This window comes from Apteryx rowi, unplaced genomic scaffold (genome assembly GCF_003343035.1).
Source record: "Apteryx rowi isolate R43461 unplaced genomic scaffold, aptRow1 scaffold_605, whole genome shotgun sequence".
Classification (NCBI taxonomy): domain Eukaryota; kingdom Metazoa; phylum Chordata; class Aves; order Apterygiformes; family Apterygidae; genus Apteryx; species Apteryx rowi.
Window position 1 is genome coordinate 278,713 of NW_020450878.1, and position 15,745 is coordinate 294,457.

Sequence of the window (15,745 nt, forward strand, 5' to 3'; positions counted from 1 at the left end):
GGGCGCCCGGGGTGGCCGGCGGCGGCGCGGCGCTGCCCTGCGGCGGGAGCCCTGCGGCGAGGGGCTCCGCCGGCATGCCGAGGTGCGAGGGCTGTGCCGCGGTGCCTGCCGCTCCTCCCGGCGCTGCGGGAGCTTTCGCGTCGCCGAGCTGCTCGGAAAGTTTGAGTTTTATTTATTTATTTTCGGGGGAGCGATGCTCAGGAACATGTACTGCTTGGTTCCGTTCTCCTGCCGGGGGAGGGTGGGGGCAAGGCGTGATTCCTGAAGCAGAGGGACACGCTCGTGCCTGCCGGCGTGGGGAAATGGGGATGAAGTTGGGGGACTAACATAAAATGGGCCGCGCGGAGAGAGAGGCAGCCGTGAAAGCTGCTAACGCGACCGCGTTGCAGGCAATGTGGGAAGTGGTGTAGCAGCAGCGGGTGTGTGCCCCTCGTTTCCCACCTCCGGTTATGCACCTTTCCCTGCTCCCCTCCCCGCCTGTTCTGCCTTGTGCAAGTATTCAACCGGCCCGGCCCGAAGAAACGGTGGAAACCCTTCCGGACTGCCTGCACTGCCTCCCTCCCAGCCCCTTTTAGAAAGGGATCGCCAGCCCGAGAGGAAGCGGAGCCACCTCCACCTTTCGGGGTAGCACGTCTTTGCAACGTGAAGGGGACTAAGCGGGGGACGTGCTCCTTGCTTTCCTTGTGCCTTCTTGTGAATTAGAAACTAGAACTACTCGCATAAATGTTCGCGTAAGCAGCTCTGAGGGCTAAGGTGTTGGCATAAAGGCTGCTTTAAAAGATACCTAAGGATAACCCGATTAAAAAAAAATCGTAAAGAAAAGCCGAGCGTGCCCTGTTTCAGCGGCAGCAGGAGTTGCTTGGTGCCTGTATTTCAGCTGGCGAGGCGGGGAGGAGGAGGCCCTGGTCCGCCTGCCTGCGCGACGCCGGGACCCTGCGGGCAGCTCCCGCGCCGCGCCCGGGGCCGCTTCGCCGGCAGCTCCGCTGCGGCCGGGGCGGCGGGGCGCTTGCTGTGAACGTAGTCTTCGCTTCACAGGATGCCTCCAAAGGAGGGGACTCATTAAAATAGTTCATTGTCTTGGAGAGGGCTTAGTATTTTTTTTTTATTACGTTGTCAGGCGATTGTAACTGACTTGTTTTACAGTTTCAGTGGCTAAAGAGGCAGTTTAGATCAAGCCAATTCCTGGTGAAAGGCTTGTTTTGTGTCTTCTTGGCATGATTTCTTTTCCGACGTAAAACTGCTGACAGAATGCACTGCCAAACAATAGTGATTACATTTTAATTAGCCAGGATGAAATAAGCTGCAAATTACTCAGAAGTTAATAACTGGTTGTTTTTTGTAATCAGTTGCAAATCTTGGAGTTTTAACCCCAACCTGCTAAAGCACAAGGTAATTTATCTAAATTACCAGGGATTGAAGTCCCGGTAGACATGAAACAACTGCAATGTTTGGAAGATAAAGTAGTCTGGCTTATAAAAGTTAAGCTTTCCATTGTCTTTTAATGAGGGAAGGGAGGGAGCTTTTAGAGTACAGTGAGCAGTGGATGCTCTCAGAGACTAGTAATACACAGTGGGCTGTAGGTCACGCAGGTCTACGCTGTATTATTCCATGATGGAAAAGGACGTTCCCTTCCTCCCCTTTTCTTCTTCCTCCTTTTATCCCCTCCCCCCATTTTGGTCTCAACTGGTAGCAATTTCTGGAGTTCTTTTCATTGCAGAGATGCCCAGTTATCTTGTAATCTGATTCAACCTTTGAAGTGAACCAAACACTAGCTCGTCCCAACAGGAGCAGGAAGGAACTCTAGTGTCTCCCAGTTAGAACAGGACTGGAAAGAAGAGTGACCCACTCATTTCCCCAGCCTTGCTTTAGATACCACCTTAGTGGTGGGGATGAGGGCGATAGCAGCTGGATGCTGCATGCAAGGTGGACTCTCCCACATTTCAGAGAGATAGTGCACAGTACCAAAAAGACATCACTGACAATCTTTTACAGGGAATGGGGTATCAAGTAGTATGAACAGGAAATAAGGTTTAGGTCTGTAACTACTGGCTCCCTTATTTGAATGCCAGCTGGTATTTTTCAAATTCCCAAAATGTTTACAGGAGATTTGCATTCTTTTTCTTACAAAGAAAAATTTCACCCATTTTTATTTATTATCCTTATTTCTAGCAGGGCTAAGAGAGGTGTTCTGTTTTATTTATTTATTTATTTTTATATTACTCCTTGGAAGCAGTTCTAAACCCAGTTTTAAAGGTACATTCTCACTAGGAAATTATTTTAACCAATGCACAGGTCAAAGATTTTACTTTTTTTTTTTTATACTGTAGACTATTGATGTGGGATAAAATAAGAATTAATCACCTAAATCAAAAGTCTATGATCTTCAGAATGCCTGCTGAGCAAGCACAGATGCCTGTTATTTTCCATAAAATTTCCATGGCCAGGAGTTTTTTAATTTTAAGTGTTGGGCAGTTCTAGGTAGAGGTCACACCAAAGGACATTTGGGATCCATATGGGAAATATTGCACCACATTGTCCTAATAGCCCAATAAAATATGTACTTTTATATCTATATATGACCTGTTTACAGACTGAAAAGTTCCATACCAAACATGCTGGCACAAGGTGCTTTCAAAAAAAATAAAACAAACTGTAAGCAGAATGGGTCATAGTTGTTTCTTCTTTTGTATAATAGCTTGTTAATTATAGTACTCATCCACACTAGAAAAAGATGTTCAGTCTCTCAATGAAGGGACTCCAACATCTGTCTTGTGCAGCATTGGGCTTTAGGTTGTTTTGGACTTTTGGGGAATGAGAACATTTTTATCCCACCTGTGGAGCTTGGGCCACTGGACAGCAGAGAATGAACAGTTCATTGCCCTGTGAGGAGAAAGATTAGGGAAAAAAGAACGAGGCTCTCTAGCCTAATGTTTAGGGTACTCCTTTTTTTTTTTTTTTCGGAGGGGTGGGGGGTATTGAGACCTGGGTTTTAGCCTCTGCTACAGTGACTGTTGTATAAAAGATATGAGGGAGTAGTTGGAACGCTCATTAGAACCTGTCCCTGCACCTAGGTGACTGCATTGACAAGTAGAGTAGGGTTTCTACTTCTGTGGTTTGCTTCTGGCAAAATTGATTTTCATTGTTGTCTACAAATCACCTGAACAGGGGAAGAAGACTAGAGTGTTCTTGGAGCAACTGAGAGCATGGCAGTCAAGTGGCCTGCCTGTGGTTTTGAACCTGACTGTCCTGTATCCTAATTGTGCTACCCATTGGGCTGTTGTCTAAAAGAGCATGCCTGTGTTTAAGTGAGGGAGCCAAAAGTTGTGCTTGTAAGAAAGGAGGGGTGATTCCTCCTCTGTTTTAGAAAGAAAGGAAGGGCTAAGGTGCCTGACTCTGTGAGAAGCCTCAAGGCTATGGATCCTGTGTGGAAGAAGGCATGCTCTTTTAGGAACCAAGGTTGCAAAGAATGGTGATGGCACTGAATACATCCATTCCCTCACTGTTTTCAAATGAGTAGTTAAGGCAGTTCCCTTCTCAGCTTTTTAGCTGATATCCAGGAAGAAGTCAGGGTTTGGGATTCTACTTTGATGCATCCAAAGTTTCTGTGTGAATCTAGCTTTATAGCAACTAACACTAGGTATTAAGCTCACAGTTATTGCACATGTTTTTGCATCCATGAAAAGACTATGAATATATGCAAGAACCCTGTATAGCTTTCTGGGTGACTGGAGAGGAGGTTTGAATACTCATATTAGTTTATCTAGAGCTTTTCTGTATAACCTGTTTTAGGGGGGTGAGACTAAATTCCTTGCATTGTTTTCTGTGAATATGGAAGTTTGATTCTTTGTACTCTAATGGCCTTTCCCATCAGTGATATTATCTGTGGATGAACTCATTCCACCTGGGGGAGTAGGCATGGGAGCGGTCTTTAGTGTTCATGTTTCAAGTTGAGTGAAAGCGTGGTTTGGATTTTAAGCTCTACTGCTAGCCACCTGAGCCATGTTCAGAAAAGAATATGATTGGAAACTTTCTGTGTGAACGGTAAGAGTTTGGGACAAGTATTGGTGTAAGCATATAGGTTAAACCAACAGCATAAAAAACATTACTGAGTGCCTGTAGTGCTTACTTGGACCTGTGAACTCCTGGATCTTCTGTCTTAGTTGCCATGTGTTACAGACCTCTTAGGTATCTTCCTGCTTAATATGTGAATCTCCACAAGTTGGCTCAGGTAGTGGAGGTGTACATCTTGTCTACTGGGTCACCAGGCAGGAGGGTGGTGGAGCATGCCACAGGATGGGAGAAAGGCAGTAGCAATAGATTGTGTTATCAGTTACCAGACAGACAACTGGCCATGTTTGCTGTTTGGAGGCATGGGAACAGAGAGAGGCCACAACCACATGCTCGTGCTACAAATGCTTGTAATGGAGCCATAGTAGTGAGGGAGTGTGGTAGAAGTCAGTTGTATGGGTCTTGAATTAAGTGAATTTTGACAAGCCTGAATTTTAATCTTTCTTCTTGCCTCCTCTCTTTTTCTCCTCCTACCCCTACCATGCTGTGCTTAAGGTACTACTAACCTTGTTTCACCAGTGGAGAGAGTTCTGTCCCAAAGAACTATGTTGTTGTATTCATGGTCATAATACATTTATCATTCAAGGAGAAAAGGAGGGATGGTCTTGAATATAACAGAGAATAGGAGTAATTACATTTTATAGATATAATCAGTGCTAAATATCAGTACTCAATTTTAAATTTGGCATTAATATTATAAGTTTCTTAAATTACCTTTTATATACATATGACCATTCTTGGTTGACATTAAAAACGGAATTTCAGACCTCTGTACATTTTTCTGTGATTTTTTTTTTCTGTGTTTGTATAGTCTTCAATAGTAAATTGAATCTTAGCAAACCATTTCTTTATTCTTAAGTGGGAAATCTAGGTACATTGGTATGTATACATGTCGTGTGAACCAGAATTGTGATTACTGCTTGGATAGGCTCATGAGATGTTGCTTTGAGATAATTAACACAAGTACTGATTAAAAATAAACCAGCAACAGTGTGCATGAGCTCAGTCCTATAGAGGTTCTGTATTCCTACATAAGCTAAATTATTTGAATGCTGGATGAGTTCCAGTTGAACCTTTTGATACAGTGTAGACATCCCTGAAATGCTAAGTGAATATTATGATTTATGAAGGTAAATTATGTAGAGATTTCCCCTCATAACTGTGATTTAATATAAATCTAATAGTAATGTATCTTACAAGCAGTGGGTCAGCTAATGCTAACTCAAGAATGTTTTTGTGAGGATGGAAAAAATGTTCTTTTAAGCTAATAGTTCTATACCTTGCCTAGTGTTTAGTAGCTGTAAGAAGGAACCACAAGACCTTAAATGTTTGTTATGTTCAGTAAGTAATAACTGTATGGTGGTAGGAGGTTGTTTTTTACTACCCTAAATGGACTGTTGCCTATCTATGCAGCTAAAGCTTCTGAAGGAAAACAGACAATCTTTTAAATAAATAATAAAAAGTTCTCAAATGTTATACCTCCAAATAGATAGTGTGCAAGTGATTACCTCTAGATACCCAATACCAGATTTTACCTACAAGTCAGGCAGCTAGTTGTCTAAATGCCAGCACATCTGCCTTCAAATTGCTTGTAACTCCAAAGTGGCTGCACCTGCAAAAATCTGGAATTGCTTCCAGGTGGGGAAGCCGTAGGCCAGGCTAAAAGTCTAGGGTATATGTGTCTCTGTGTGCTCAGCTGTAGAGAAAAGGGAGATCATGAAGAAATCATTTATTTTAGCTCTCTTGAATAATTCCCAAACCTTAAATTACTTTTCATGAAATACTTTGAAAAGATATGTAGTACTTTTGTAATGATATGTAGTAGATATGTAGTGTTTTATACCTGGAATATTTCAGTTTCAGTTGATAGGCTGCCCAGGCACCTAGTTTGCTTAGATCTTTCAGGACATGTTCACAGTCTTTTTAACACATTACTACTTAGGAAATGTGTGCCATCTGCTTGTGTTGCCATTTCAGTACTCCACTCCTTTCAAAAATAATCCTTGTGTTAAAAAATTCTGACTTTCATATGTTTCCTTGCAAGCACACTGCCATTAATTTCCTTCCACAGATGAATTTGATCATTTGTGATTACTTTATGATTTTCTCTCTTTAAATCCAAATCATTCTTCTGTTTTGATTGTTCATATGACATATGATCTAGATAATTATTTTGACATTTGTTATGCTCTTATTATTGAGATCCACCATCATGAACACAACAGATGCATAGATCTAATGTGATCTTATATAAAATCTTTGCAGATGAAAAGTTTATTTTGAATGATCATGGTCGCACCTCATGGAAACACCTGCATTATTCAAAATGCTGGAAATCCACATTGTGGATTTGAGCCACAATTAGTCTTTGCAGTTGTGTCCAAGTCTGTATGAGCCTCACTGATTTCAGTGGGAGTCACATTTCCTTTCTTATGACCAAACTCAAATCAGTGAAGGCATGAGTTAAAGCTTCTGCAGTTGATGTGAGGATGTGGGTTATGGAATCTGGTCATTGTTATCTAGCAGTTTTGATTCCTCAAATTTGGGACCTTAAGTTTGAACATTGCCCTCTCAAATTTGAATGTTTGGTTGCATCTCAAGTGTCAGTTTTAAATACAAAATCAAATGAATTATATGAAAAGATAAGAGAATGGTGAGTGAGTTCATAAGACAATAAGAGCTGGCAAGATACTTCTGTCACGTATTGCTTCTGGATGCTTACATATTTGAAATAATTCTTTATATTACCTTGCTCTTTTTCATAAATTAAAATTGCTACTAATTTGATAAATGTGCCTGATCCCAAGTGGAATAAAGCCAATAAGAGTATTGTCATTGATGCTAATATGTTTTGAAACAGACATTCTGTGTATAGAAAATATCACAGGTGTGCATGTTTGGGGGGCATTGTTTTTGAAAAGCATTAGAAAACTTCAGAAATAGGAATACTGGAGTTCTAAAATGTAAATCCTTTTTCCCTTCCAACATGTATCCACTTACTACAGAGTTTAAGGAAAGGTTATAAGCTAGGTAGTGCTCATGTTAAAATTGTTGTTAAACATTATTCATTGTCTGCATGTGGATTGCCTCTGTGATTTACTAGTGCTTGGAACTGTTTTTAAATGTGTTTGGTTTAGTAAGTGTCCTATAAGGGAAAAGCCAATGTGTATCTAAGACAGCTTGAAAACAAACTGATTTCCCAGATGCTGAACATTTGTCATTTTGCAAAGGACAGATTTCCTAGGAGCGAGTGCTAAATTTATGTGTGTCTACAAATGGAGATTATTATTCACAAGCTGGTCTACTTCTTCTCTGGCTATTCTATGTGAATTTTTGCTATCTGGATTTGAGTACATATCCAGTTTCTATAAACAGAAAAAGAAAGCACTGTTATTTAGTATCCATATTTTTAAAGGCTGAAAATGGGATTAATGACCAAGTATCAGGAATATGATATAATGGAAGAAAGAAACATTCAGAATGCTATTAAGTAGTCAGTGCCTAGCAAATGTAAACCTGGCACCAAAAGAGTGCTTGCCTAGGAGTTTGCACCAAGAATCTTCATTTTTTGACCTTTCCCACAGCTGAGCTTTATAAAGCCTTATATTTCAAAAATCTTTGAAGTCCATGAAAAGCCTTCTGTTGATTTCATCTGGATCATGTCCTTGTATGAATACTGGGGCCATGCAGCCTTTGTCAACAAAGAGTGTTGTGAACTTGCTCTCCCAACTCTAGCAGTATCCCTTTTTCAGTTTTTCAATGTCCAAGAGATCACAGGACAAGAATATGGAGAACTGGGGGTGTTGAAAGGTAAGTGCACCCTTTAAACTTTGAAAGTAGAGTACTGTTCCTTTCATCTCTGATTAAAAGAATCACACATTCATTTTCATCCACCAAGATAGCCAACAGATATTTCCAGATATAGGGAACAATCACAGCCCAAAATTAGTAGCAAAATTTCTGTTTATTTCTGTGAAACAGGTTTTCACCCGTATGTCTCTAGACTGTCAAAGAGGTATGACATCAAAATTATACAAAAATGTTTATCTATGTAAAACATAATACAGAAAAACACGTGTTTTTCAGCAAAACAGTTGTGGCTTATTATAGTTTTACTGGCAACACATTTTACTTTGTTTTTTCTTAGTTTCTGTGTTACACCATGTTCCTTTAAAACATAGGCAACTTGACTCAAGCCAAAAAGGGGGTGACTTCCCGTGGTAGCAGCTGAGCTAACTGAGGGAGACATGGCTCCAGCACTTGCAGGAGAAGCAAAGAAGAGGCTCCAAAGGGCAAAAGCTGGAGAAGGGGGATCTGCATCTCAAGCAGGCATACACCAGGGAAGAGAGTGCTGGGAAAAGAAATTGTCTAGGAGTAGAGGGCACTGCAGAGTTGACTGTAACACAGTTAACTGAAAGGCTGGAAACAGGGAACAGCCCTGCACAGACACAGAGAGCACAGGAAGAGTTGTTTGTAAACAGCTTTTAATTCTGCTCTGTCCTTGGCAGCTGCTTTGAGTTTTTACCTTTATTCTAGTAAAAAATTAGTTTGAAAACCTTTTTGTCTTTACCGAGGAGTCTGGTTGCAGGGTCAACCTCCAGACAAATTCACACACAGATGTAGCTAATTTGTGATCCTTCCCTGTATATCAGTGAAGGCAAATAAACATTAAGTTTGTTGTTCTGTATCAGGGATCCTGAAGTGTGCAGCCTGCCCAGGTGACTCTGCTGAACTATGGCCTGCTTCTTTTCACTTTGTTTCTGTTCATCCTAGAAGTAAGTTGGGAATGTGGGGGTAGGTTGTGGGCTGTGTGTGTCCTGGTGGGGCAACTTGCTCCACATTTCTGTCTTCCTAAGGACCTCAACTCCTCCCTATCACATTCATGGGTGATGGGGCTCATGAGAAAAAAGGGACAAGGAACAGGCTGCTTTGGCTTCCTGAACAATTCCTGCTCTCCAGACATTATGAAATTGCTCTCTGGAGAGTGTTCAACCAGAAATACATTCTGGCGATGGCAGCCTGCTCTCTTCAGGCCATACTGCAATTTACTTACATGTATTCAGAATTAAATAGTAATCCCAATTCTTCAGTAAGAATTTTGTATCTTCTTATGCATTTTCTCTGTGCATTTTCAGAAATGCTGGATTTATTGTATTGCACACATACACTGAGTTTAGTCATGTGATGAGAAAAGAGCTGCAGTCAAAACATTAGGCACCAGTCTACTATAAGAATCTTATTTTTCAAGGCACAAGTCTGACAAACTATTGCCATTTTAATTTCTGAAGTAGTCACAACTCAGACTGAAAATCTAGCCAAGGTAGTGAAGACTTTTGCTTTTTTGCTTTTGCTGCCTGTGAAGGTTGCAATCCAGCTTCCATGGATTCTGTAGTAAGAAAATGTGAGGAAAATAGTAAGGTTCTTTCAGAGCAGATCTCTTCTGTCCACCTAGTCGAAGCTTGAGGTCTGTGGCAAAGATTGGATGAAAATAACATGTTCATCTAGGCCTATGCAACCATAGTTCAACCTTCCTTCCCATTCTTGGAATTTATATGAATAGTTCTGTTTTTCTTGTTTATAGATTACTCTTTGGCAGGGTTATCTTCATATTAACATACGTTTAAAAAAAGAACACAAGTAGTTGCACCTGACTCACATGAGCATAATTTCTCTTCTCATCTCATATCGTGATTTAGCTCTTAGATACAGGGCTATATGTCATTTGTAGTTAATTGATAATATTTTTAAACTGTTAATGATTTGTTTGTACTACTGGAACTTTGCAGTCAGGCCTCAGGGTTTTTTTTGGTCCTAGACAATGTAAATTCATTTGTTAACCCTGCTTGCTGAAAGACTTTGGATTTCATTGGACTTTAGCAGGTGTATGGACAAATATGCGAGGCAGTAAATAGTTGAAAGCTGAGGAGGAGGAGATCACAATAATAGTATATCCTAATAGACAATTAATCACATTTTTTCAGAATTTATGTTCCCACATAGAAGCTAATTCAAGAAAGTGTTTTGTGTTTTTTTTTGTTAGATGGTGGTTATAGCTCCTTTGAAAACAATGAAATCACATTACTGTGCAAATGGAGCTAAACAATAATGAATCACACTATTTTCTGCCTCCATTTTTCTTTGTCACAAAGAAAATAATATGTTGACGTCTGATTCATATCTAGCAATTTTGGAAAGGGAACTGAATTTAGAGAGCTAGAGGCTTTTTTCTGTTTTGAGATTTCTTTCTGTGCAGCTACTAACTTGGAGATCTTGAATTAACCAAGCTTTGGTCAGTCTGGTTCTGCAGTAGTTGGAGGGAATATTTGGGGCTAGACAAATTGACAGAAAGAGGCAAAAATTGTCCAATTAATGAGGTATATGTCTCTCTTTTCATATAGTACTTGCAGCTATGGAACATATTTGTCAGGATAAATAAGGAAAGAGGATGTAGATTTTCTTTTTTTCTGCAGCTAGTAGCTTATTGTTGGATTTTATTTGACTTAAAAACTGAAGAAATAGTGTGAAAGACAGCAGGCTTTTGATAAATTTCATGCATTTTTTATCTAGTGGATCCTCACTGATCAAGTGGAATAGGTATTCATTGGATGTTGCACACGCAGCGTATTAGCTGATCTTGTAGAAGGTTGTGTTTAATCACATAAATACACACAAATTTTATCACTGAACAGCACTGAAACTGTTATTTTAATGGTGATTAAGTGTTTAACAGCACATAATAATTATTTCAAGGCTCCCTCCAATGTTCAAAATCTTATTTTTCTCAAGTAGAAAAAAAAAGCAGGAGTGTGGTCTAGACCTGAAAGTTAACCCAAACTTCAGCCGTTTTGTAAATTGCAGAAAGGGATGAACATTTAGAGTTTTCTGAAGGATATACCGGCTGCTTTTGTTCTGGGATAGAAAGCATGAGTTACAGTACATTAATGTGTAAAGTTTTTAGTCTTTAAAACTACCTGTAAGTTCCTGTTTTTTCTTTAGTTGGAGGTCTCTCAGCCTGCTGACTGGTGTTTATCAATTTTTCCTTTTGTACAATTAATAGTTTAATATAAGATTTTTCTGGAGCTTTCAGTGCTGGCTTGAGTCTGATATCCCTACAGCTGATGGCAATGTCTCCAGTGGTTTCAATGGAAATAAGCTTTTGCCAGTGCCAAATGTACTAGAAATGTTTATTCAGAATTTATAGATTAAAACCGCAAAAATCTCAGTATGTTGTTCAAGGACAGTTAACCTGAATTTGTTAAATACCATCTTACTACATCTTAATATCATCCTTTACAAATCAGAGTGGTAATAAATTATACCATGCCATTAGGATAAAACAAAACTGAATTGCCTAGTTATTTGCCAGATGCAAAACACCTTGACTTCAAATTAAGGTGTTTTTAGGAGGGATTCCTTTAGATGGTAAGCAAAGGCAGGAGCAATTTTTAATGTAAATGGAGCTAAGACTGCCATTAAAGACAGTAAAGAATTTTTTACAAAATGAAGTATTACCCAGTTCTTGATTGTTGCTCTGCAAATCCAGGTACCCTCAGGGATTCTAAAACATCCCTTTAAGCTTCATCATCAACAGACATGGCTTATCCTCTTAATAATAGGAGCAGATGTCAAATTTTCATGCCCCTAAGATGCTTACTCATACCTACTAGATCCATCTGGTCTGTATCGAGCCTCAGTCAAGTTGTTCTCATCTGTGACCATCCCACTGAGAAGGCAAACGGAGAACAGCTTCTGAGTCTAATGAAAAACAAACTTGAATATTATCAACATATTTCTAGTACCACAACCCACTTCACTTCACTGTCCTTCTTAATTGCTTTACACAGGTGAAAAGACTGGTAAAATGGAAGGAGACAATGTAATGGGTAGAGAATTCCTCGAGCATACTGCTAATATCTGGGACTTTCCAAAGATGGAACCACTAAAATATTTGTCAGCTTTGCAAGAACAGATGATTTAAGAAAGAGAAGCAAGATTTTTAATATAAAAAAACTGCTGATAACTCAAGATGCTGACAACTGGTATTAACCTCTGCTGTCCACATTTCATTAGCATATACATTACTTTTTTTTTCTTTACTGCCCTTTAATTTAGATCAAAGACATAAAAAGTAAAAAATCTAGGCTTGAAAGCTAAATCACAGAATTCCATATGCAATTGTTTACATTGACTAGAGATTTTAAAATGCTGTGGCTTGGGCAGTGGCTTAGGCTGAGCTTTGACAGCCTCTCATGTTACAAGCCTTTCAATACTTCAAGACAAATCACTCTGTCTTAATTTTTAACTCGTTTACCTGATGCCAAAAATGTCTGGAACATGACGGACCTGTCAGGAAATGATTGCTCTGTATAGCAGCTATACCTCTGGTGACCAGACATGTGTCAATGACAAATGCTTCAGTCCTGCCTTGAAGAGAGATTTATTTTCTATTTATGGTATGTCTTCATTAGCTAGTTGTCAGACTGTATCCTAGAAAGCTGGCACATGAAAGGCTTTTGTGTTTCTGGAAAGTTTTATCATAATATGATGAGGAAGCTTAGATCTTTCATTGAAAATTGTCACTGTAGAAGGATCCAGTAGATTCCTCTGTAGCTCAGACTGTATGGATAGTTCTAGTAGCTTATATCTTTCTGAAATAGTACAATTTCAGGTTGATTATTCTCTCTCTCTCCTTCCTCCCACAATCTAAAGTTGGTCTTGTTCCTTAAGCTGGATGGATAATGAAGGACGGTCCAGAAGGCTGGATTGCAGCAGTTGTCCCGTGTGGTACACATTTCATGTGGCATTCAGTTCTTAATAACCCGGAAAAGGCTCCTAAAGGACCTGGAAGAAATGAATTGTGTCTGCTGTTCCCTGTATGAAAAGACTGGCTCTCCTCCGAGGAAGTATCTTGCCAGTGTTGCAGGGCAAAATGATCCCAGCTAGGAACAGGTTAGCAGGCATGTTGCATCCCAGGTGGGAAGGGACAGACTCACGCTTCCTACCCTACTGCCTGCTCCTTCTCGTGAAGCCTGTTTTCCATCCGTTATCAACACAATGCCATTGAAGCCTTTGCTGTTCTGGGAGCTGCTGCAGTTCCTTAAAATAGGATGGGGGTAAAAATGTGACCTGCAGACAAATGTGAACAGTGTGTGCAGGTCTGGGAGCAGGGGAGAGACAGAGCAAAACTGAACTGGAGCCAGGAAAAGGGGGTCACAGCTTCCTCTTGGCTACATGATACGATATGGAGGAGGATGTTCGTTACCTGATGTGATATGGGGGGTTGGTCTATTATGTGATTGTCATCCACTAGTCTCTGTTACTGGCTTAATGGGGAAGTCCTGCTTTCTGACAGACAGAGAGCTGTCTTGGAAAGGGACAGGCGAGGGCCAACTAGTATGAGCAATGGAGAGATGAATGTCAACTTGCAGTGTGTGGTTTTTTTTTGTTTGTTTGTTTGTTTTTGGGAGTAGTGCTTTATGGATCAGGTAATAAAGTCGTGGGCTGTACCTATTAACATCTTGTCTTTCCTCGTGGAATGTCTACAATGATATATGGAAAGACTGTAGCAATTAAAATAGGTCCAGGAAATAGAAATTTTTCCTGAAATACAGGTGAAATATTGTTGTGGTGAAAGCTGTTTTTTGTGTGGCTGAAATGTGTGTCTTTGTATCAGTGCTTTGCATGTCTGTGTTACAATATTGCATTGTTTTTTGTTCAGATGGAAGGTAGTCTATGTTGTTTAAGAGTACGCAGTTCATTTTGGTTCAGACTCGGTTCTTTAATTCCTGAATGACCACAGAATGCTTTTGCAAAATTTTCTAGGAAATCCCTGGCCAGGTGAATTGTATTTCACTCACTGAGCTGCAGCTTCTATGGAAAAAGGAAAAAATGCTGTTCAACAGCTTACATATTTAGTAGCTTTAAGAGCTTTACAGAATGTGTTAACTTTTACACTTGCTACTTTTTAGCTATGCACTTCAATAATAATCTTCTAAAATAGGATTTTTATATAGAAAACTATATTTATAAATATGAATGGGCCTGTGGAGCTACTGGTGTATAATTATAGACAAATTTTAGACTGCTTAATTAGTTTGTATGATCATTATTTGTGTTGTTTGGAGATTACGCTTTCCTACATGCTTCTCCATTATCAAAGGAGCTTGGGATATTGAAGCCATATGTATATGTATATTGGTAATGATATTTGTCGAGTCTGTTGCCTTTCACAGATCTAAGAGGAGAAATTTTGCAGCAGTATATCAAGAGCATTGGAATAGAATAGGGAATATTTATCACAAATATTTTCTGTTGAGAAAGACACTTTATGGAATTTATTTGTTTTTATTTTAAATAGAAATGAAAATATATGTATTCATCAGCTCGTGGTGGATATGACTGCTACTGCTATTTGAAATATATAGTATCTTAGAAACTAATAACACATCCTAAAGGAGAATAAAATAAATTCCTGAATTTTATTATGTTAATTTTATACTATTATTTTGAGAATAATTAGTGCTTTAAGTACAACAGTGTTAACATAAAATTAGGTGCTGCCTGATATTTGGGTCATAATAACATAGGTACTAAAGTGTTGTTAAGTTCTAAACTGGTATTTTAGCACACATGTATTTTCCTTCTTGTGAAGGGACCTTTTGTTAAGGGCAGCTGTATTCATGTTAAAGAACGAAGTGTAGTATTGAATAATGTCCCTCCCATGTACACCAGCAAGAATACAAGAAAATGCAGTAAAATATCATATGTCCGGTATATAGTTCACTGTATTTATCATACTAACTGATGAAATTTAGATTTAGAATTGGAGTATGACACCAATCAGGCTTTTCCAGTGGCATCAAGTTTTGCAATCGGAAAAGATGCCATGGCAGCGCAAGCTGCATAGAGTATCACATGTTTGTATGCTTTGTAGTTAAACTCTTTGTAAGGAAGATTTTAGATAATCTAAAAATTTGTGTTTGTTACTCTTTCTTGTATGCTTAGTTCCTTAAGGACATGCAACACCAGAACCATAAGCTTGTTGCAAGTTCTGAAAGGAGTGGTGCCCTGAAGGGCCCTGAACAAGTGTGGTTTCTGAGGAAAATTGCACACCTAGTAGGGAAGACTGAATTACTCTTCTTGTATGTTTGTAAAAGATGTTAGAAGTGGCTGAGGCATATCTACATTAGTGTTTCAGTGTGGATCAGAGTGTGTTTTTGAAGTGAGTCTCCTGATCATCATTGATCGTCTTCTGCTTCAAGCCATGGAGCAATCTGAGAGTTCATGCAGTGGATTCCTTCTGGACAAACCTAACTGGAAGAGGTGATCCAGGGGGACCTATGATAGTTTAGGGAATGGGAAAGATGACATATGTGTAGCGTGGATGTCAAGTCCATCCAAACATACTGTTTTGCTCAACAGATGTGTTTGTATAGTTCACGTTATTCCCTAGTGTTCCCTGAGGCGTTCGTAGCCGATTCTGGAATGATCAATTGGTAGGCAGTGCACGTGTTTGCAGCCTGTGATAAATATACCGCATCACATACTGTTGGGAATCACCCAGCTAACCATTAATCTTACAATTATACAGAAGAATAGTAATATAGACTGTCATTTTCAGTTTTAAAGTCAAACCAGTGCTAAGAGCAGCATGCATATATTTCTGGAATATTACTGC

At 39.5% G+C, this 15,745-nt stretch overlaps 1 protein-coding gene across 1 annotated transcript in view; it reads left to right on the forward strand.

Moving 5' to 3' along the window:
- Positions 1 to 15,745, forward strand: part of ANOS1 (anosmin 1) — a 134,738-nt gene that overhangs the window by 397 nt on the left and 118,596 nt on the right. The window lies entirely within an intron of this gene.